The following is a 21,173-nucleotide window of genomic DNA, read 5'->3' on the forward strand; positions in this document are numbered from 1 at the left end:
GATACAAGGAACACAGTCCATGATATGGTGATATCCTTGCATGGTGACAGATGGTAGCCATACCCGTGGTGAGCACAGCATAACACAGAGAGATGTTGAATCACTATGTTGTACACCTGAAACTAATGTAACATTGTGTGCCAACTATGCTCAAAAAAAAAAAAATAAAAAAACAAACCAAAGCACAATGAAATAATGCAGTGGCCACAAAAGAGGTCAAGGCTGCAGCAGTAGTTTAGGAAAACAGCAGCTGCAATAGTTTAGGAAAACAAGCGGAATTTTAAAAGCATGTATTTGTTTGTACTTAGGGCTGGGAATATGTGAGTCTTTGATATAATTTTCAATATGATCAATATAGTTTTGAATATAATCATGGTTGAGATCATTGTGAATATTATTTTGCTGGAGCTGCCATGACAAAGACAAAGTGGCTGAAACAACAGAAACTTATTATCTCACAGTTCTGGAGACTAAAAACCCAAGATCAAGATGTCACCAGTGTTGGTTCCTCGTTAGGACTTAGAGGGCGAATCTGTTCTTTGCTTCTCTCTCAGCTTCTTTGCCAGCTTTCCTGGCAATCGTTGGCATATCACCTGGATCTCCACCTTCATATGCATATGGTGCTCTCTATGTGTGTGCGTCTGTCTCTGTGTCCAAATCTCCTCTTTATATAAGTACAGAAGTCATGTCCACCCTAATGACCTTTGCATTCTGAGGTACTGGGGGTTAAGGTTTAAACATCTTTTAGGGGGACTTAATTCAACCCATAACAGGGAGGATGCTTGTTATCAATCAAGAGTAATACTTCGTAATTTAGAATATCTTTTTCTGGGGACCAGAAAGCATGTTCAACAATGCTTCATTATTAGGAACAGCTTGGTTTGTGAGAAGGTCAAGGATTTTACTAGGCTCAAATGACAACACCAAGGCTGCAAATACTATGCCCTGAGGTCGGACCTTTATTAATTCTAAGTTCCTAATTTCATGTTTATTGTAAAACATAAAGTTCTTTCATTGAAAAGTATTGGCTTTGCTATTTAACACCTTTGTTTTATTTAGAGAATTCATCCCTTCATTTCAATCTGTTTTCCCAAACTTGAGGATTTTGCTATTGTTAGTAATTTTTGGTCCTTAAGTATGATATTGTTGGTAGGGAGGCTTCATAAGTTTAGAATTTTACAATGACAGCTAACATTTATTAAAGCATTATCTAAAAAAATATTTTTTTTCTTAATGTTTGTTTATTTGTGACACAGAGACAGAGCATGAGTGGGGGAGGGGCAGAGAGAGAGGGGGAGACAGAATCCGAAGTAGGCTCCAGGCTCTGAGCTGTCAGCACTAAGCCCAACGCAGGGCTGGAACTCACAGACCACGAGATGATGACCTGAGCCCAAGTCGGAAGCTCAACCGACTGAGCCACCCAGGCGCCCCTATTAAAGTATTATTATGTGTGTCAGGAGCAGAGTAAAATCTTTATACAGATTATCTCATTTAATTCTTGAATTATTCTCACTTTACGCATGAGGAAGCTGAGACTGGACAGTTCCATGGAAGTCAAGTTCTGTAGCTATTAATAGTGAGAAAGAATGTGGACTCAGGCTGAGTCTAAAGTCCCACCATCATCATTATACAGGATTGCTAATTAAACAGTTTCAGTAAATTCAGATTACCCCCCAATCTGTCTTTCAGTTCCCTGCTCACAAAGGAGCAAGTTTTATTTATAACCAGAAATTATGTGAAACGCTTGCTGGGTAGTAACAGCCATGTTGCAGTCAACTGCTCTGCATATAATCGTCTGGAGAAGAGCTAGAGAAAAGGCTGAGGGAGGCGAAGTGGGGGCTGGAAGGAAGGAGGGAGTCTATCCTGTCACTGGGAAGTTTTTCAGCACACACAGGACAGCTTGGGAGCGTTCTTGTCCTCTTCTTCCCAGACCCTCAGGAGGGATAGAAGGAATCTAGAAGGAATCTAGGTCTCAAAGGGGTCAGATCCTGGGCCAGTGCCTGAGGCTGACCAGCTGACAGCTGGCTCGGGAAAGTCAGAGGAAATAAGACTCGGTTGGAGTGTAAATATTGTGTTGGAATACTCTTTAGGTACAATCCTTTTATTATAAAATGGGTTATTTTTTCTTTGGACCCAGATTAGCACTTCTCTGGGCTATTTCATGTAAGACATTCGGTGTCGGGAAATGAATGTGTCTCTGCGCTCCATCCGCATCAAATTAAACTTCTGTTGATTTAAGGGGGAGATACGATTGCCTCAAATAAACTTCTATCTACCATGGTTGGCAAGGGATGAAAAAATAACACTGAATCCTTTTCTTTCCAAAGTCTGGAGAGAGTGGGGAGAGGGGGGGCGGGATGTACTAAAGTTTCTTTGGGCAAGCTTCAACTTTGGAGTGTGCCCCAGGTCTTACCCAGGAAATATGACACAACCAGAATGCACGGGCGTGCAAGAAGAAATTAATCTTAACGTCAGGAACGCTTTGCATTTGGAAATTCTCTATTTCAAAAAGCATCAGCTTACAAGAGGCCTGGCTACTTCCTTAAGCATCTTTGCAACCCAGCGTGTGATTTCCCTCCTATTCTAAAAGAAAGATGATTTGCTCTTTATCTCTTTTTCTCCCTGAGTGTGTGCACAGAAATTTCCGTGGCCTTCAGCAGATGGGCTTAAGAGCTATACAAAAAAAAAAAAAAAAAAAAAAAAATCCTTTATGATCTTTCAAACTTACTCTTTTTTTTTTTTTTTTTTTTTTTTTTCCTCCTGGAATGTGCTGAGATGTCCAGAGCTGCCTGCTGTGTCAGGGAGTAAAATTGATGACCCAGTTGGATAGTGAATGGAGGATTCTCGACACCAGGTACCGGCCAGCCAACAGGACACAGGCTTGTCCCATGGCAGTAGCGAGTTGCGCTGCAGGCCAATAGCAAGGCTGCAAAATGGCCTGATCCAAACAGGAGCCAGTCCTGACTTCCTGGGCGGCCGGGGCAGTGAGGCAGAAAGCAGCTCTCACTGCTGACACTGCAAGTGCTCTCACAAAGCTCTGCCTGTTGGCTCTGGGCTAGACCTCCCACACCTACAAATAAAACAGAGGGAGATTAACTTGCATTAGAAACCAAGTGAATAACTTCAGAGGTAATTTTTTTTTAAATGCTCGTTTATCTAGATCCTGCTCTTCTTTTATTCAACTTCAAGGTATGCAAATATGACACCTTGTGATACTTCTAGTCCTGTGCAATGTGTGCTAAAATGGCTGCTGGCCTCTGGGTCTAAATCTTAGTTAGCTCTCAATCAATTAGCAGGAAGTATGCAAAACAAAGTATATGTGGAGGGGAGACGTGGCCATGCTGACTGGGGAGGGTGTTATGGATGAGTGTTCGCAAACTGAAACCACCGTTTCTTCCTTTACTCTTGGCCCCGCCCCCTCGGTGATCTTAAGCCTGAAGCAGGTACTTAGTTTCCTGGTAACAACCACCAAGGAGATACAGGGCGGCCTAACCCTGTTTCTTCTGAATTGCCATTTTAACATCTTTAATTTGGAAGTGCCTCTGTCATCTGTTAGGCTAACCGAAAAAGCGTTATACATTTGTGTTGTGATATCAAAAGGCAGGCACTTTGGGATAATTAGATACAAAGTGCTAAATTACTTACAGAGTATCACCGATATTCAGTAAGTGCTGTTGAATTTTCCAACAGAGCCTTTTATTACCTTCACATTATGACTTTACGTCTATTCCAAAAAAAAAAAAAAAAAAAAGGGAAAGAAAAAGGCAAAAGAAAAGACTGAATGTTGGAGTTACTATCGTGCCCCGCTTCTGAACTTAAACTCTTGGAACGATTGCCTTTGCTGCGAATCTTACTAGGTAAGCAAAGTTAACTTCCATGTTCCTGAATTCTCCCTTTGCAAAATGGTATTTAGGCCATCTCATGTTAACCATCTAGTTCAAACCTATTTTGGAAGCCAGTTAAATAGAAGTAAACTTTAAAAGATTAATATTCAGAAAATGATGATCCCTTTACTCCAGAAAATGAGAGTGCTTCGTGTAGCCAAAAGAGCGGCCCTTCTGCTCCTCTCCCCTCTGCATTTATGTTCAGAGTGAGGAAGCGCATTTCTCCTCAGAGGACAGTGCAGAAAACAGCATGAGGAAGTCCTGGGCCAGGGAAACCGTTCATGACAGTGAAGTATGAGTGGGGAAATGTTGGTACTGTTCTCTGTCCCAGCTTCTGACTCCCTGACCCCAGGCAGGAAGGCACTCTCTCTAACTGCACTTCTTTTTTTTTAAACGTCTGTCACAGGGAAAGGCTTCTCCCTTAACTGTGTGTACATGGCATCTCAAAAACAACCATTTCTAAGTTCTCCGTATTCTGAAGGAGAACCGTTCTGATTCCTTCATTCTCTGTGCAGATGCTCCCAATGATTTTATGTCTCGACTCACTTCATGGAGGTCCTAAATATTGGGAAATCTCTTATATAGTGCATGTAAATTAAACCCGTCGAGAGAAATCTCGTGCACACAACCTTTGGTACACATTACTCAACACAATTTGCCTTGGGCATGTCAGGGACTGGGATAATGTTGCATTGGGAAATACTGCGCCAATGTGATAAGGACCCACATGCTTTCTCAAGGAGTCCCTGTTTCTAGGTTAGAGATTATAACTAAGTAACTGAATAAAAGGCTGAAAAGACATTAAGGGAAATAAGCTTTCAGGGTATTTGTAGAGAATGATTTTTTACAAACTCCTATAAAATTATTATGTTCATAATGATTTCATGAAGGATGTGATCTCTGGCAACATATGTTTCAGAAATGCAGCTGCCAGGGTGCCTGGGTGGCTCAGTTGGTTGAGCGTCCTTTTCGTGTCTCGTCATGATCTCATGGTTGTGGGGTGATGTGATTGAGCCCCACGTTGGGCTCTGCCCTGGGCACGGTGCCTGCTTGGGATTCTCTCTCTCCCTCTTTCTCTGCTCCTCCCCCAATTGCACTCGTGATCTCTCACTCCCCTCTCTAAAAACAAAAAAAGGAAGAGAAGAGAGGAGAAGAACAACTGCCTTAGCCGAATCAGCTGGCTAGGCCCTCAGCAGCTATTTTTTTTTAATGTGCCTCCAACCATAAGAATTTGCCATGGTTAGTAATTATAAATCATAAGACATTAGTAAAATTGGAGCAATGGTAAGAAATGACCCATAAGCTAGCTTTTATGTTGTGAAAATAAGGAGATTTTAAAGCTTAATCTTATCTGTGTGTCAGTCGTAGCACATATAAGTACAAATGACTCAGATAAAGCAGCAAGCCACAAGGACTCACTCGGTCATGAGTAACATGTATAACTCAACCCCAGGGTTTCACTTCTAAGTTTGAGATCAGGTTTCTTGAAGGAAGTGTGGTCAGGTCAGATATACCAAGGGTAAGAAAGAAAGTCAACTTGGGAAGGGGGTGGTTTTTATAGGCAAGAGGGTTGCTACCATTATTATTAAGCATCATGCATGATTCCTAGCACTTTGCATGTCTGATTCTACATACTCATCTCAGTAACTCTATGAAGTTGGTACAATTATCTCTATGTCTCAGATGCCTACCATCGGGGAAGTTAGGTAAATTTTGCAAAGTCTCACAAACCATAAATGCCTCCGGAGAGTCCCAGACCATTCTGATTCCAGATCCCTAAGCGCATGCTTCTGTTGCCCCTCCTCTGGGTGGACGTCAAAGGCACTCAGTAAAGGGGAAATGAGATCCCAGTATGGCTGCCCAGCCGATGTGTGAATGGATAGAGGGAAAAATCTCACGGCTGGGCTCTAGAAAACACACGAATTCTACTCACCCATCTTTAAACCAACCCAGTGCCTGCAAGAAACCACTGTTATGCTGAGTGTTAGCCCACCCAGGCCCTGGAATTCATGCAAACTCCAATTTCATCCTATTCCACTGACCTTGTTTAGCATCTCATCTCTGGCTCCCAGTCACTGCCTTTCACCTCCTTACGTTCTTGGCTTCTGTCACACCTTTCCAGTTTCTCCTCCATTTACTCCCTTGGAAGGGATTCTGTGACTCTGGTTTTTGTGTTTCAGCTTCTGCCTTTCACTCTTACATGGGGCAGGCCTGCTCATCACACAGATCTCTGTCATGGGAAGGATACCACACTATGTTCAGAAGAGTTTGTTTCTGTTAATGTTTATTTCTTTATTTTCAGAGAGAGAGGGAGAAAGAGAGCATATGCGCACGAGCAAGGGAGGAGCAGAGAGAGAGAGAGGGAGAAAAAGCACCCCAAGTAGGATTTGCATTGTCAGCACAGAGCCCAACTCAGGGCTCAATCTTACAAACAGAGGTCACAATCTGAGCCAAAATCAAGAGTTGTGTACCTAATTGCCTGAGCCACCCAGGCGCTCCTAGAAAAGAATATATTTTTAATTTGTTTATTTTTGAGAGACAGAGCACAAGCAGGGGAGGGGCAGAGAGAGAGGGAGACACAGAATCCGAAGGAGGCTCCAGGCTCTGAGCTGTCAGCAGACAGCCAATGTGGGGTTTGAACCCATGAACCGTGAGATCATGACCTGAGCCAAAGTCAAACACTTAACCAACTGAGCCACCCAGATGTCCTGAAAAGTATATTTAAATCATTAGTAACCCTATTTGGACATTTTTTAAGAAGTTGTTAAGCCGTTACATTTAAACCTGGTAAAATCATTTTATTTAATTTTATTAATTTTATTATTTTTTGGTAAATCAGTAAATTTGTTTGTTTTTTTGTCAGTTTGATCATTTGGCAACTAATTCTTTCCTCATTTCCTGACTAGGAGCTGGGGAGTGACGGCTGAACAAGGCTCAGCCCAGCGGCTTCCTTCCTAATGTTAGGCTATACTTCCTGGAAGAACAGGAGGAATTCCTGAGAGTCAGACCCTGGGGACAATGTGGCACTGTAAGGCACACAAAGAGGCATTCCATCAGGTGGCGGGAAGGAGTAGGTCTAATTGCCTACAGTCCAGTAGGCTCTGAATATTCTTGTTATTTTAGGACGACTCCCACGACGCTTCCCAGGAATGGGGCTGCAGCGCGTCCCCCTCCAAGTCATTCAGAAAGAGGCAGAATTTAGAGGCATTTAAATCACTGAGTTCCCATTCCTTACAGGGGTCCTAGATGAGCGTGCCAAGAAGTAACAGTTTAAAAGGAATGGCTTAACAACTTGTATAAAAATGTCCAAATATAGTTATGATGGTTACATACATTTTTCTGAGCGCAATTAACATTTCACATTCAAACATTTCAAGGTGCCTCAGTGGCTCAGTCAAGTGCCCAAGGTGGCTCAGTCAGTTAAGCGTCTGGCTCAAGTCGTGATCTCATGGTTTGTGAGACTGAGCCCTGGATCAGGCTCTGTGCTGACAGCGCTGTGTTTTCTTGGCATTCTCTCTCTCTCAGCCCCACCCCCCCGCCCCCCCACCCCCAGCTCTGCTCCTTCCGGCTCATATGCTCTCTCTCAAAATAAATAAATAAAAGTATATATATTTAGCATTTCAAGTGGAAAAATTTCAGTTTATATTTATTTTTGTTTCATAATTTTAAACATCTTGCTGAATCACTACATCGTACACCCGAAACTAATGTAACACTATATGTTAACTACACTGGAATTAAATTAAAAAAAAAATTAAAACATCATTCTCATTTTACTAACATTTTAGCATCTAAATTTTCATATTTCTCGGGTTTCTAAGTAGTTTTCTTATCTTTCCCTTATAATTTTACATCATGATTAAATATCAAATTAATTTAAATAGCAGATTAATCACAAATCATCCAATCCATTAAAGTATCCTTGCTTCCTTCCTGTTGATTTGAGAAGTTTTATATTTTTAAGTTCCCTTCTAAGTATCCTTGCTTTCTTCCTGTTGATTTGAGAAGTTTTATATTTTTAAGTTGAAACTTTTTGCAAATTGCTACCCAATTTTCTGTTTCTGAAATTCTTGTTAGAAACCAAAATATCAGAAAAAAAAAATAGAAAAGAAAGAAACCAAAATGTCAGCATTTTATCTCTGATAGGACTCTTGGATAATTCTGATTTATTTCAGATGACCTGTAAATTAAATTTAAATTTTTAATTTAATGAAAATTCAACTGAATGCTAATTATAAATGAATTCTAAGTAAAATTTGAATTTTCTGAGTTTTAAAATTTAAATTAGCTAAAAATCACTTGCTAAAAATCTAAATTAAGTTTGACATGCCATTTGAGGAATTGGTAAAATAATCCTAAATGTGGTTAAATTTTCAAAAAATAGTCACATACAGAATGGCAAAATCGTTGATGGAAAATGTGGTTCATATTGGTACTTTTAGTGAATTTGGGACTTGCTACCATTTTAACATTCAATTAGGATTGTTTTATCAGGTGGCCCCCAAGTTTAGTTTGGCCAATATACAAAAGAATATATTTGATTAAGTGTAATTAAAATCAAATATTAGTATTAAAACTGGTGAAAATTGCAGTTTGTAAATTTTGGTCTTTCTACAAATTGATTATTTCAAGAACTGATTTTTAGTGGATTTGCCTACCTTTGTCTCTTAAGACTCTGTAGTTAAAAATACAAACAAAAGCATCAGTAACAATGACAACATCTATTCTAAACAGACAGTGAGCCAGTGCTGTCTGTGCCAGGTACTCTGCGGAAGTTGTCTTCCTTGAACCCACACAACTTTTTGAATTAGGTATTATTATTACCATTTTATACAGAAGGGATCTGAGGATCAAAAAGGTTAGTAACGTGGGGCGCCTGGGTGGCTCAATCGGTTAAGTGTCAGACTTCGGCTCAGGTCATGATCTCACAGTTCATAAGTTCAAGCCCCGCGTTGGGCTCCGTGCTGACCACTCAGAGCCTGGAGCCTGCTTCGGATTCTGTGTCTCCCTCTCTCTCTGCCTCTCCTCCGCTTGTGTTCTGTCTCTCTCAAAAATAAACAAACATTTAAAAAAAAAAAAAGTAATGTAAATTGCCCAGTGGAGGCAGAATTAGGACTGCTTGTCTCAAGGGCCAAGTTGCCTCATGTAGCTGCCAAGCTGTGAAATGAAAGATGGAAACTGCCCACCTCTGCCCTAGATCTACAGAGCGGACATGAGGAAAGAGGTTGCTCCCATTTCACTGCCTGGATGGAAAGAGCTCAGCATCTCCACAGATTGCAGCATTTGGGGCAAATAGCAAGTGGGCTGGGAAGATGGCCAGCCCACTGTTCAGGGAGTAGGAGCAGCAGCAGAGATGACACAGGTGATGGGTCTGGTCCAGGCACCCAGTTGGCGGCGGGGCCAGGCGGCGGCATCCGTTGGCGGTGGCTGCAGCTTCACCTTCAGCACAGCCGGCTGACCGCTGTTGCCTGGCTCCACAGTACGGTTCTCCATTTCCTCCTGTCAGACCATTATGCCTCTCAGATACAAAGGAATGGGCTGTTGCTCTTAATGCAGCCTGGCACTTGTTGCTCTCTGGAATAATGCCAGTCGGCCCTGCATGGGCTGATACGAGAAGATTTCTTGTATTATAACCTCAAAGCTTGAAACTGAAGAGCATGTGCAAATTCAGCTCAAGGGATCCCGCTATAGGGGTCATCAGAACAAGAGGGATGGAACAGTTCTGTCGTCTAGCAAACTTTTTTGGGGTAGATTGGAATGAGATGTGTAAGGGCTAAGCTATTGTACGAACCTCAGCTCATTATTCATTCCAGCTGGCAAATACCCCTCTTCCTCCTCCCTTTTCTGCCCCTTCTATAACTTTCACTAACCAGCCTGGAGTGGTTATCCTGAGTTTTTCTACTCCAGTGACAGATCTGGGTGTAACCCGTGATTGCCACATACTCTAGCATACCTGCCCACATACATGCTGCTTACTCTTTCCATTGTAGCTTCAGGAGGAACGGGGCTTGAGAAGGAAGAGATGGGCAACTTGGAAGATTTCCTTTTCTTTCTGCTTGGGATGACATGATACCTTATCAGATTATTTTTCTTATCCAATCCCTCATCTCCTATCCTTCTCAGATTTAATGTCTCTAGTTAGTGAGATGTCAAGTTTATATACATAATATACATAAGCCTATTTTTTTTAAATTTACAGTTCGTGGTTTTTAATACATTTTCAAGTTTGTACAACCATCACCACTATCTAATAACAGAACATTATCAGAACCCTATAAAGAAACTATTTCTGGGTGGCTCGGTTGTTTGAGCATCTGACTTTTGGTTTCAGCTCAGGTCATGATCTCTTGGTTTCGTGGGTTCGAGCCCCACAAAGGGCTCCGTCTATGCTGACAGCACAGAGCCTGCTTGGGATTCTGTCTCTCCCTCTCTCTCAGCCCTTATCCCACTTGTGCTGTCTCTGTTTCTCTCAAAAATAAATAAATAAATTTTAAAAAATAAAAAATAAAAAAATAAAAAAAGGGATGTCTGGATGGCTCAGTCAGTTAAGCATCCGACTTCAGCTCAGGTCATGATCTCAGGGTTCGAGGGTTTGGGCCCTGCTTCAGGCTCTGTGCTGACAGCCCAGAGCCTGGAGCCTGCTTCGGATTCTGTGTCTCCCTCTCTTTCTCTGCCCCTCCCTTACTCATGTTCTCTCTCTCCTTCAAAAATACACATTAAAAAAAATTTTTTTAAGTAAAAAAAGAAACTCTGTTTCTCTAAATTCACATTCACGTCCCTTCCCAAGCCCCTGGCAACTTCTCATCTACTTTCCGTCCCTATAGATTTGCCTATTCTGGACACTTCATAAAAATAGAATCACAATATATGACCTTTTGTATCTGGCTTCTTTTACTTAACATGATGTTTTCTATGCTCATCTGCATTGTAGCCTTCATGGCTACATAATATTTGTATGGCTTTGTATGGCTAAATAATATTCCATTGTATGGATATACAACATTTGTTTATCCTTTTATCAGTTGATGGAAATTTCAGTTGTCTCCACATTTTGGCTACTATGACCACTGATGCTGTCATCATGCATGGGATTGTGTGGACATGTTTTCACTTCACTTGGGTAATACCCAGGAGTGGTATTGTTGGGTCATATGGTGCTCCATGTTTAAATTTATAAGGAACTACTAAATTGTTTTCCCCAGTGGCTGCATCATTTTTCATTCCCACTAGCAATGGTACATAGTGTGGCCAGTTAATAAATTAATGCCAAGTAAAGGCAAGTAAGTTATTGAAATGAGAAATGGGAAAACGTCATTAGTGTGTGATATAAAAATGAAAAAAAAAATTACAGTTAGTGACTACAAGACCAGAAATGAGATGGTGTTGCTTAAAAGGAGATATAAGAAAACATCTCGATTAATTGCATGTAAGTGCACAAAGTGTGATTTGTACAGGCAACACTAAGCTAGGAAGCTGCCTTCCACATGTAAGAACAAAATACTAGGAGAAGAAAGGATATCCTGAAATATTCAAGGAAGCTTCCTTGTACTATTGACCTGAGAAATGACAATAGGGGTTGTAAGGAAGAGAGACTTTAAATGTTTGTGAACTATTTTTATTTTGTCAAAATTCCTTGGGTGAATAAAAGAAATCTATATAAATGATGGAGATCTCTGATCCATTTAGGAAATGGAAAACAATGTCCAACGGTAAGAGTTAGACAGATCCAAATTGATACAGAAGTGTTGGAAAATTCCACAACCTCCTGAATAGGAGTAAGTAACAGTATGTCAGTGGAACACTGAGGTAGAATGATTTAATCAAAACAGTCATCAAATTTTTACCCCTATACCCAGGGGGAGCAGTCTTTCACAGGTGTTTTATTCATTCATAGATAGAATCACCTAGAAAGGAAATAGTTTCTGAGATAAATATGAAGAATTTTAATCTGATTAGAATTACTTATGTATTTTGGTTGGTCTGGGGCATTAGTCTTAGCTATCAGGATGTTCTGCATAAAGTTCTCAGAAATTAATAGGAATTAATACATTAAGTCAGATCTATGATCATCCGGAACAGGCTTATACTCCCTGTTAGGACCACAGGGATGGTTTGTGGGATGGCAATTGAGCTTCTGGCTCTCAACCAGGAAGATTAGAAGCAACTTAGAACTCTTTCTAGTTACTTTCAGAGCCCAGTTTTGTATCTGTCACCCCAGCTTTATATAAGCCTTTTACAAAATTCCGTTATATTTTGACTTGCCACCCATATTTGTTGAGACTGGATTTCACTACATGTTAGGGTCCTGGAAAACCAATGGCTTAACCAAGATAGAACTTCATTTCTTTCAAGTAAAGTTCAGGGGTATGCAATGCAGGGTTGATAAGGTAGCACTGATCCATGGTGTTCTCAGGGACTCAGCCTCATCCTAGTTTACCAGGTTACCTTCACTTGTGTGTGCCCTTACCCTCAGGTACAGACATCACATTTGTGTTCCGGGAAGCAGAAAGGAGGAAGGGATGAGACGGCAACAGGGGTGCCCGAGCTCATTCATAAGGAGTACTAGAGATGCTGTCAGAGAAAACTTCCACTTACATGTCATTGGCCAAAACATGGTCATGATCCTATGACCACACCAAACAACAAGGGAGACTGGGAAATGCATTTTTAATTTCCTAAACTATCTGCCCAGAAAAAAAAAATGGAGTTTTCCATTTTTGGCACTTTATCTCAATTATGATAAAGGGAGAACAAATACTGGGGGGACAGACTACGTTATTTGCCATGCCACAGTTTGGAAGTCAAGTGTTAGTCTGGGTTGTGTAATGTAATTCTTCCTTCCAATTTCCCTACATTTGAGCTTCAGCATTGCCTCCTGCTTCTAATGTAACTGGCTTTATGTTGGATAAGAAGTAACTTAAAGGTCCCTGAGGGTTCTGGTTATGGAATGGGAACTAGATAGGGGTGCACTAAGTGGAATTAACTCTGTGTAATGAGGTTCCCTCTCAATGTCATGCTTTTTTTTCTTTTAATTTTAGAGAGAGAGTAAGCAGGGGAGAGAGGCAGAGGGAAAGAGAGAGAATCTTAAGCAGGATCACCTTGTCAGCGCCTAGCCTGACATGGGGCTCAATCCCATGACCTACAGTCGGTAGCCTAACTGACTGAGCCACCCAGGCAGCCCAATATCATGCTATTGTTATTGAATGGTTGCACTCACCGCTCATGTATTCTTCCTGTGATTATCAGCTTTAGTTATTTAACTTTAAACAAATTACCAAATCTAACTATTCACAAATCATCTTTCTGCATTGATTCCTAAACTCTGTTATCCATATTTACACGAAGGTCATCTCTACATCACTGTTAACATTTTGGGTGCTCTCCTTTGGACCTTCTGAAGCATAGATGTTTCTCTTTTGGTAACTGTTAGAACTGAGTGAATAAGCTTTGCCTCAATGGAGACAGAGAAACACTTTGGATAATTAAAATTCACCAATTTGGCCAACTTATGGATCATCCAAAGGAAATATCCTCTGTGGTCCAACAGATGGAAACAGAAAATGTCATTTAAAACATGGGACTATAGCTAATAATATTCCATGTATATTTTAAAGTTGTTAAGAGAGTGGATCTTAAAAGTTTTCATCACAAGAAAAATATGTATGGGATTGATGGGGGTGGTGGTTAGGAGGGTGAGGAAAATGGGTGATGGGCATTGAGAAGGGCCCTTGTTGGGATGAGCACTGGGTGTTGTATGTAAGTGCTGAATCATGGGAACCTACTCCTGAACCCAAGACTACACTGTGTGTTAGCTAACTTGACAATAAATAAATAAATAGTTTTTAAAAGTATGTATGGTTATAGATGTTAATGACACATTACTGTGATCATTTTGCAGTATACACGCATATCAAATTATGTTGTACATCTGAAGCTAATATAATGTTACATGCCAATTTTATCTCAATCAAAAGTAAATAACATGAAAAATGGGGATATAATTACAGGAGATTTGATACTGAAACATCATAAATGTTGAAGTCTTTCTTCAGGTGCTGATTAAATTAGATCACTAAGTTAGAAAAAAAAAACAGTCCATTAAAACTATATAAATATAAGAATGATAGTTGAGGAACAGAATTATACTTAAATATTATCCATCCAAATCTTTTTATTTTATGGATGAGGTTACTGAGATCCAGGGCAGTGAGCTGGAAACACTCATGAAATTAATTAGAAACTTCTTGGGGGGAAAATTTCAATTTTTGCCATTATTGAATAATAGTCACCTGTAAACATAAGATTTGGTCAGAATCTCACAAATAATTTAAAATAATGTAAATTACTGGGGCGCCTGGGTGGCTTGGTCGGGTAAGCTTCTGACTTCAGCTCAGGTCATGATCTCATGGTCCGTGAGTTCGAGCCATGCATCAGGCTCTGTGCTGACAGCTCAGAGCCTGGAACCTGTTTCAGATTCTGTGTCTCCCTCTCTCTGACCCTCCCCCGTTCATGCTCTGTCTCTCTCTGTCTCAAAAATAAATAAACGTTAAAAAAAATTAAAAAAATAAAATAAAATAATGTAAATTACTGATAAATGGGAAAAGTTATGAAAGTGAATCTTGGAGCAAATGCCTAAGCTCCTAAAAATGAGGGAAAGACTTATTCATAAAAATGACAGAGTTCGGAGGGTGATATTGACATTTAAATGTAATAGTGTCTTATTTGTGCATTCAAAAGAGCAGTCAGTATTTAAGTGTGGCTATCTAACTACTTAAATTTAAATGCAAAACAAAACAGAAACCTTTCCCCAATCATTTACTTCTTACACTTTCAGCTTTCCATAGTTTGATGGGCAAGATATCAATTTTGTGTGTGAAATCTAATAAGGAAACTCACCAACTTGGCCATCAGGACATCTATAGCTAACAATTATAGGTAATATTTAGTCCCATTTATTTCTCCATTAGCTTCTTGGTTTCAATATATTCTTCCAAAGGAACATTTTAGAAATATTTTGTCGTCTTCTGTTGGTTAGAGAGCATTTTCCTTCTTGTTTTACTTGGGTGATGAAGAAAACGATCACTATGATGTACTTAACAGACCACAGAAAATCTAACCATGAAGCTAAAATAATTGCTGACTTTTTTAACTTAATTTTTAAAGAGAGATCATGAGGAGAGAAGAGAGACAGAAGGAGAGAGGAAGGAAAGGAAGGAAGGAAAGGAAGGAAGAGAGAGAGAAAGAGAGAGAGGAAGGAAGGAAGGAAGGAAGGAAGGAAGGAAGGAAGGAAGGAAGGATGAGAAAGAGAGAGAAAGAGTCTTAAGCAGGCCCCATGCTCAGCATGGTCTCTGACTCGGGGCTTGATCTCACCACTGTGAGACTGTGACCTAAGCCTAAACCAAGAGTCTGACACTCTACCCACTAAGCCATCCAGGCACCCCCAAAATTGCTGACTTTTTATCATTTTTGCATCTTCCATAAAATGTGGAAAAAGACAATACTAATTCCTGTCATTGCTTTGTGTCCCTATCAATATGTTCAGAAAACTCAAGCCAGTGCACTGAAGATGTAGTTCCTGGTTCTCTTGAAAGGCTTCTCTGTCAATTTTGCTGCTGTGGCCATTCATCTACCTTAAAATTCCTAAACTGAAATGGAAGAGTTATTGTAAGTTGATATTAAGATATAATAGCCTTTAAAATACATTACCACTTTCTTAACAAATGTTACCAGTATTGGAAAATAAAAGAAGAAACAAACAAAAAAAAAATAAGAACAGAAGAACGTTCTGTAGGATCTGTGGTTGGTTTGCTCATTCCTTCTCTCTCCCTGTTTTTTCCTTCCTTCCTTTCTTCCTTGTTTCCTTCCTTCCCTCCCTCCCTTTCCTTCCTTCTCTCCCTTTCCTTTCCTTTCCTTTCCTTTCCTTTCCTTTCCTTTCCTTTCCTTTCCTGTGGACTCACTTAAAAGACAGCAAATGCTGTGGCGAAAAAAGAAACAAAAATGAGTGCTAGCTGGTTTTTAAAGTATAATTTCTTGCTTAATTGAAGACTGGTATCAATTGAACGAATTCTAAAGTACAGGGCGATCTTCATGCCGTTGAATCCAGGGGAAGAAGCTGAGTTATATTGGTTTTTGCAATAGTTATGTGTGGAGATGGCTTATTTCACTTTGTCTTGATATCTTCGTCCCAGAATTCCTGTGAGAACTCAGACATTATTAAAATCCAGTCTATTACACATAGATGAAAAATCACAAAATCTCTACTATCAACTAGGTTTGGGGTATGTGTGTTTCATTATAAGCATCTTGGACTCAGGACCTTTCCAGCCACTTTGGGTAAAGCCCTTTTAGCTGGATTACTCACTGACTTTATACACAAAAATGCAAGAAACCTGACATTCTTGGTGGATAACTTCGATTAATTATCCCCTCTAAACTTGTCCTCCCTCATTGGATCTGTTCTAACAGGTGTCTTTGTCTTTATTATTTATGAATGGGATTATATGGCATCATAGATATTGAGTCAGTCTCCCTCTCCCTCTCCCTCTCCCTCTCCCTCTCCCTCTCCCTCTCCCTCCCCCTTTCCCCCTCCCTCCCTCTTTCTGGAGCATGAATTATTGCCAAATAAGGAATTATCAAATCATAGTAATTGTTTCAAGTCTCAGAGATGTTTCACCCTGAGCTAACTTGTTTCTTTCTTTGTGCCTTACACAAAAGAGGAAATAGCCCAGAAGGTCTCAGACTTGAATTGCTTCTTTGAACCACATGGAGAGCAGCCTCTTTAAGTTGAAAAATACATGAAACTTTTAACTGAGGTTTGCCCTCACTGATAAACACATGATTCTTCCTTTTTCCTTTGTGGGGGTTGCCTGCTTAGATAAATCCTTCTTTGTTGTATTGGTTTTAATGACTAATTTTTGCTTGAATTTTTTTCTCTCTTAAAAATACTCAATGCACATGATAAAAACTTCAAGCATTATAAAGTGTATATAGTTAGTTTCCTTCTACCCCCTGAAACCCAGACCTCTAGCTCGTCCCTTGAGAGGGATGTGTCTAATGCTTCCTGCCACATGGAGAAAATTTTCCATTTCTTCACTGTGGATTAAAAACTCTCATGATCTCTCCCCCATCTCTTTTCTTCATTTTTTTCTTCCTCCTCCAGGCATATACCTCTGCTCCAGCCATACCTCTGCTATCTAATTTCTTTCTTTTTTAAACTTTATTGAGCTATCTTTGACACATAAAAATTAAAAATAATTAAGGTGTACAACTTGATCTTTTTTAAGTAAGCTCTACCCTCAACATGGGGCTTGAACACACAACTCCGAGATCAAGAGCTGAGCCAGCCTGGCACTCCTTGATGTTTTGATATATGTATACAGTGTGAAAAGATCACCACAATCAAGCTAAATAACGCATCAATCACCTCTACATAGTAACCTGAAACTTTGTACCCTTTGAAAGTTTGTGCTCCTCATTTCTTTCACCCCTGGCAACAGCCATTCTACCGTCTGCTTCCGCGAATTTGACTATTTTAGATTCCACATGTAAGTGAGATCATGCAGTGCTTGCCTGTCTCTGTCTGGCTTATTTTACTTAGCATAATGCTATCCAGCTTCCAGATGAGTCCTGGGTGTTTGCTCCTGGGGTTCTCTGCCCCTTGGGTCTTTGCTCTTGTGGGGAGTCAGTCTTCCATTCTCCTGCAACCCTTGCTCAGCCTCCCATGCCCTGTTCAGGTTTTCATTATCATTTCCTTAGATTCACCTCACATATATGTCTCCACTGCTAAAGTGTAAGATCTGAGAGGGAAGTTGAGAAACGCGGACTCTGGCTCTAAACTCAGCTCAGTCATTAACTGTATCCCAGAGAAAGACAGAAAACCTCTCAGTGCCCTGGTTTTCTCAACTGCTACATTTTTTTGCACCTCATCCTTACACAAGGGCCATACTAATCTTCTCTGTATCATTCCAATTTTAGTTTGTGTGCTGAGAATGGAGCACTCAGTTGCTACATTTTTTTTAAACAAGTAGACAAGTGTTACAAGACTGGAGAAGAAAGCAGTAACTCATGCTGTCTCTGTGTTGTTAAAGTAGGGAGACATATTCTCTCTTCCCTATATAAATGAAAATAAATACTTCAAGTAAATATTAATATTGTCCCCTAAGAAATAAAAGCTTAGGGGCGCCTGGGTGGCTCTGTTTGGTTAAGTGTTTAACTCTTGATTTCAGCTCGGGTCATGATCTCAAAGTTCCTGAGTTTGAGCCCCATCAGACTCCCTGCTGGCAGTCTTGAAATTCTGTCTGTCTCTCTCTCTCTCTCTCAAAATAAATAAACTTAAGAAATATAAGTCTAGTGGGGAAAAAAAGAATATGTTTATTGAAATATATGAGCTAAACACTGGGAATTACAAATCTAAGTTATTAATATGAAATCTCAAGTTTCATGAAATGTTTAATGGACTCTATTGGTATTCCTTCAGGTTAAATAAAATCCTTTAAAATTTCTTAAAGTATTGTTTATAGCATAAGCTATGTCTTATGCACTCTCAAGAAGGATTATGAAAAGCTTGTGACCTTATTTGAACAGTTAAAATACTCAGTACATAATCACCAAGATGCCCTTCTAGGAAAGAATTTCATTTAAACCCAGTTAAAGTAGACTTTAATATTCATAAGAGGATAGAATTATTATCTGGATAAATCTTTCATGCAGACTGTTGTGAGAAGAATTAAATAAAGCCCAGGAGAATAATATTTTAATGGAAAAAATTTTTTTTCAAAAACTAGAAATAGAAATACTTTAACCTTTCAGGTCATGGAAATGAGCTTATAAAATCCTCAGACCACAAATATTAAGATACAGCCACAGTATAAGAAGAAATAAAAAGAATCATTAAAGTTTTTATGCAAATAACTTTGAAAACCTGGATAAAATATATTTTGAAAAATATAATTTACCAAAATTCATCCAAAAGATTAAAAAAAAATGTCTAAGCAGATAGCTTTCCAAAGAAGAAATGGAAAACGTACACAAGTTGCTTTCGTTCTTTCGAATGTTTTCCCAGAGAATTCTATAAAACCTTTAGAGGACATAGAATTCCAATGTTATTTAAATTGTTTTAGATCATAGGAAAAAGAGGAGGTCCCTAAGTGCATTTTATGAAGCAAGTATAACATTTAATATTATAAACCATTAAGTCATCATTTGATAGTTCCAAGGAGAAATCGCATATGATCATCATGATTAATCCTGGAAAAAAGCACGGAGTTAGTATCATATTTTGTGGGAAAACTCAAGAAACATTCCACTGGCACCAGGAAAAATTAAATAATGCCCACTGTCACATTAAGGTGTAACATTGGGCTAAAATAGGAACGATTAAGCTTTTAAGAAAATAAAAAGAAATTAGAGGTTCGATATTAAAAGGAGTTGAGATTATCATAACTGAAAATATTATTTCATACTTAAACATTGCAATATAATTAAACTGTAAAATTACTTCAAACAAAAGAAAATTTAGTGACATAGTTGGGCACAAAATAATGATAAATCAGAGCTTTAGGTACACTACAAGAGGAGATAAAAAAAACAGATTCCACTGCAATGCAATAAAAATAATAAATAAGAGAAATTAGGAGCCCCTGGGTGGCTCGTTGAGCGTCCAACTCTTCATTTCAGCTCAGGTCATGATTCCTGGGTCATGGGATCCAGCCCTATGTCAGGATCCACACTGAGCATGATGCCTGCTTAAGATTCTTTCTCTCTCTCCCTTTTTGCCCCTGCTTGTGTGCTTTCTCTCTCTCTCTCTCTCTCTCTCTCTCTCAAATAAATAAATAAATAAAATTAAAAATAAATAAGAACAATTAAAGAGCAATATGAAAAAGCTGTATGTGTAAACATTTTAAATACTCCTGAAGGCCCAAAATAATACATGAATACCTGAGAAAATATACCATGTTCTTTGATAGACATTTTCATCACCAGTGTCGTTTCTTTACCATGATCCAAATGAAAATGCCAACTGCTTTCTTTTGTTGTCTTTAGTTTTTTAGGTATTTTTTTAATGAAAGGGTAAGACATAGGGTAATTCTCTAGTTCATTTTGAAAAATAAACATACTTCATGCATATATCAAGGTAAATTACTCCAAATGAGTCAGTGTTTAAATGCAAAAAATAAAACAATAAAAATAATATATAAAACCTTGAGTAAACTCCTATAAAGAAGGAAAGGCCTTTCTAATTATAGACTCAAATCCTTAAGCCATAAAACAAAAGAGTGTAAAATTCAACCACATTAAAAAAATAACTTCTGCACGAGGCAAAAATATTATGAACAAATAAAAACTAGGAAATATGGCTTATAATTCATATTACAAAGGAAAGGCTCACCCTTCTCTTATATAAAAATATCCTTGAAAAAAATAAGAAAATGCTAAACAAATATGAAGAAAATAGGCAGAGGGTATGTACAGACAGTTCAGCATATACATATATATGTATATGCTGAATATAACCTTTAGATTTGTAAAAAGATGTTCAGCTGCACTCATAATAAGAAAAATGCTAATTCAAACATCACCACACTTGTGGTTTCAAAACATGGCCCCAGAATTATCCAGCACTCCTCCCATGAACAGGTGCACTTTCCCTTGAGTCCAATGTCTGTAACTTTCTGACCAACAGACTCCAGCCTATATGTTGTGATGGTTTGGTAGCTTGCACTACCCGTCTCTTTCTCTGAAACCCAACCACCATGCTATGAGGAAGCACAAGTCCCCCACTGGACAGGAACCAATAGCTAGTACCAACTTGCCAGTCATGTGAGTACACCAACTTGGAACAAGACCCTTGAGCTTTAGTTGAGCTGCCCCAGCTAACACTGCATGGAGAAGAGATGAGTTGCCTTTACTAAGTTCTGCTGAAATTGAAGATTTATGAGCAAATTAAATGACTGTTTCATTTTGAGCTAATTCAGGATGATCTTTTGAAATTGGTAAGGAAGAAGACGCCATGATACTGTGTACAGAAAACCCTAAAAACTCCACCAAAAAAATAAATAAATGAATTTATTTATTACTAAATTCAATAAATCAGGTCACAGGATACAAAATCAATATAAAGAAATCCATTGCATTTTTATATACTAATAATGAAGTGGCAGAAAGATAAATTAAGAAAATGGTCCTATTTGCAATTTTACCAAAAATAATAAAATACCTAAGAATAAATTTAACCAGGGAGGTGAAAGACTTGTCCTTTGAAACTATAAATGTTGATGAAAGAAATTGCAG

The 21,173-nt window shown here is 39.0% G+C and overlaps 1 long non-coding RNA gene and 1 other non-coding gene across 2 annotated transcripts in view; one reads left to right on the forward strand and one right to left on the reverse strand.

Moving 5' to 3' along the window:
* The window catches only part of LOC109269416 (uncharacterized), a 311,096-nt gene that overhangs the window by 33,084 nt on the left and 256,839 nt on the right, over nucleotides 1–21,173 (forward strand). The gene's annotated exons all lie outside the window — the stretch shown is intronic.
* Nucleotides 17,776–17,881, reverse strand: LOC128775404 (U6 spliceosomal RNA). Its single transcript, XR_008420127.1, has one exon. It is a non-coding gene; the product is annotated as a U6 spliceosomal RNA (small nuclear RNA).

Source organism: Panthera pardus, unplaced genomic scaffold, assembly GCF_024362965.1.
Source record: "Panthera pardus isolate Hobbes unplaced genomic scaffold, ASM2436296v1 HiC_scaffold_7, whole genome shotgun sequence".
Taxonomy (NCBI): Eukaryota; Metazoa; Chordata; class Mammalia; order Carnivora; family Felidae; genus Panthera; species Panthera pardus.